We start from the raw sequence: 3,639 nt of genomic DNA, 5'->3' as shown, positions 1-3,639 counted from the left end.
TCATTTGTAATAGCCCCAAACTGGAAACAACCCAAGTGCCATCAATTTTGGAATACTACTCAGTTCCAAAAAAAAAAAAAAAAAAAAGGAATACTATCACATAGATGAATCTTGCAGCTGAGGAAAAGATGGCAGAAACCAAAAAAATACGATTCAATGCTGTATTTCTAGATTAAGTTCAAAAAGAGACAAAACTATATTATAGCATCTAGAGATCTATGCTTAGGTGATTAAGAAAAAACTTTAAAGGAAAGGATTGTCCTTAAAATCTGGAGAGTTAAAAAAAAAATCTGGAGAGTTGTCGGTGGGGGGGGGGTGAGGGAGGGGGTGTGCTTGAGCTGGGCCAGGGCCTTTTGGGGAGGGGAGACCTACCAAGTTCTCCTTCTTGATCTGGGCAGTGGTTACAGAGAGGTTTGCTGTACAGTAAAGCAGCTCTACTCCTTATTTTATGCACTTTGTTATATGCGTCTGAGGTGGGGATTTCACAATAAGACTTGGTATAAAAAAACAAAACAAAAAAAAGGCCAACAATTAGCTCAGAGCCATTGTTTTTATTTGTGGTAGTCAATCTACTATTCTTCATCTTTTCCCTTCTTTCAATCCAGTCCCATTGGGGAGAAAGAAAAAACCATCATTAATTTGGGGAAAAAAATTGCCACTGAAAGAATTCTGCATCACATAAAATGTGCTTCTGGGGGATCCCTGGGTGGCTCAGTGGTTTAGTGCCTGCCTTTGGCCCAGGGTGTGATCCTGGAGTCCCGGGTTCAAGTCCCACGTCGGGCTCCCTGCATGGAGCCTGCTTCTCCCTCTGCCTGGGTCTCTGCCTCTCTCTCTCTTTCTCTGTGTCTCTCATGAATAATAAATAAAATCTTTTTAAAAAATGTGCTTCTGTTTGGAACCAGAAAACTAGAGCGACAAATGTGCCAGTCCCTACTCCATGCCCGAGAGTGAATTCATTGGATCATGGCAGCTGTTGTTCCTTCCTTTCAGTTATTATTTTGTCAAACGATGTCAATTTTCAAAGACCGCAACAACTGCCCGACAAGTTTGTTGAAGGGGTCAACCCCCAAACTAGTCTTGTTATCTTTCACATAGGTGGGCTATAAACAGAGCATCATGTCTGAGCATTCAGATCAATAAATCCTTTCTAAAGCAAAGGCCACACATTTCTCCATTGGTTTAGGGAAACCATAAAAGTACAGTCCAGAGATTCTGGAAAAACCCTCCTCTTCCCCCAACCAAATGTGTTTCAACCTATTCGTTATGATTGACGGCCAGGCCACACTCCGCAGGACCACACTTTAGGTCCTTTACTTGGTGGCCAAAGCGTTTCTCTGCTTTAGCAACATCTAACTGGTGCCGCACCATTTAACCTATAACCTCTATTCTTGAACCAAGACCTCTCCAAACTCAAACACTCGCTCATCACTGTTGGGTCTTGTCAAATTTCTATCAGCCCCTAAGGCCTCCAGAAGACACTTTTCTTTCTCCATGAAGCCTTCCCCACCCATCACTTAAGGGAAGCCCACCACATGACTGAACTTCCAGAACACTCTCTTAATTCTCATACAGCCCGTGTTTTACCTTTGCTAGTGGGCAGCGCTGGGAAGCTTGGCTCAGCCTCAGGGCAGGACTGTCTCCTTCATCTTCCGAACAAGCAGCCGAAGTACTCCATCAACGCTCAAGCTGATGAGATGTAAGGGAGACAGGTATAAACAGAGGGAAAAAATTCTATTAACATCCCAATAAAGTGTAGAGTAACTTTGGCCAGAAGAATCAGCTAACAGTTGTTCAAATTATACACCAGAGTGGCGAGATAGTTGTTGGTTGGAAACTGGTTTCAATGCACAACATAAACCCTTCTCTTAGAAATGTTTCTTTAAGGGAATTTCCAGAAAGTTTTCCTTGCTCTAAGAAGTTAGATGATGCCAAATTAATAAGTGAAATACTTGGGGGAGAAAAAATCTGAGGAGTTATAGAACTGTGTTAAGCAATTGTTAGTGACCAACATAATTAAAGTTTGGCAGTAATTTAAATATCCATCAACAAGGGGTCCAAATAATAGATCATGGTGTACCCGTACAATGGAGTACTACACAGCTGTAAAAATGGATATGAAAGATCTTCACATACCAGTATGGAAAGTCTTAAGATACTAAACATTTTTTTAAGTGCAGCAGTGGTTCATGGTATAAAATATTTTGCATAAAAATAACATACTCACATTTGCCTTTTCTGTAATCAACGCTAGAGGGGTACTTAAGAAACATGACCAGTGGTTACCTGGCAGCGGGGGTGGGAGCCAGGAGATGGGAGAGATGGGGGCGGCTTTTCAGTGAATATCCTTTCAAAGCTTTTGGATTCTTGAATTGCAGTTATATTACCAGTTCACAAAAGCTGCTTTTTAAAAGCAGTTTATCTTTTGAATGCATGTATCCGGTGCGGATGGTGTCTCAGACTGAAATCCACAAGAACCAGGACTCCTCACAATAGCTTTTTCTCTTAATATTCAAGTGTACGCACTATCAGAAGGAATGGATCTACTCACCTAGGAATACGACAATGTGCCTTAGCGTTTCTTAACTTCTACACAACACAATCCTGGATTTAATTTTTACTGAGAAGCATCTGTTCCTTTCCTTCATGAAATGAAAATCTAGGAATCCATAAAGGTTCGCAGATATCAAGGGAGTAGACAAATTTGTTGGCTGTAATGTAACTAGAGAGTAACACAGTCTTCGTCTTGCCGCCTCAGAAAAGGTAGTTAAATTTTTGAGTGTTTCAGGGACTGTTTATGTACTCAAGAGAGTTAAAGTAATATGAGGATAGTTATCTAGGAGAGATACTAGATTTTTTTCCCCCCTTTTTCACCTTACTACTATTTGATCAAGATGATCCAATGGGATCCCATGTGGGTAATCCGGCAGCTGTGCTCCTACGTCTTAGCAGCTTCTGTTTTAGAGATGAAGAACATCATGTTTTCTTTGTTCGGTGTTTAGTATTTTCATCACGGTGATGAAGATCAGGACAGAAGTCACTTATCCAAAACATTCTCATTTTAAAAATCATTTTTATTGTCATTTTATGGTTAAAAAAAACATACATGGCATGACTATAAAGTAATGAGACGAGTTTTCATCGGGTGGCTTGCACTCCTGAGTCTCATTAGTATATAGTCACATCCTGTCTAGAGCTTGGAAGAAAAATATGCCTTGGCTATATGATAATCAATTTTGTTACTTAAAATTTATTGAGTGCCAACAGAGCACTAGGCACATATATAACACAGAATTGTACAGTCTCTATGTTGTAGACTATATTATTTACATAGATTTCTCAAAGATAACATTAAAGCATGTATTTACAGAACTTTAGACAAAATAACAATACTGGAAATCAAGTTTCCGTCTAGCGAGGAGCACCTTTTCATGAATGAGAGGGTTATGCAGAACTTATTGTGCAAGAGCACTTTGATTCCATTACCCAGAAAGTCCACGTTATTTCATTGTATAATAGTTCTATAAAGCTATACGAGAAAAACCTAAGTGGGAAGCCATAATTGGTTTCATTAGGTCAAACACATTTAAAAAACTCTCGGCTGAGACCAATGCTCAAAGGGACTACAGACATATTTACATA

The sequence above is a fragment of the Vulpes lagopus genome, chromosome 21 (assembly GCF_018345385.1).
Source record: "Vulpes lagopus strain Blue_001 chromosome 21, ASM1834538v1, whole genome shotgun sequence".
NCBI lineage: Eukaryota > Metazoa > Chordata > Mammalia > Carnivora > Canidae > Vulpes > Vulpes lagopus.
Note: the sequence above shows the minus strand (reverse complement) of the source record.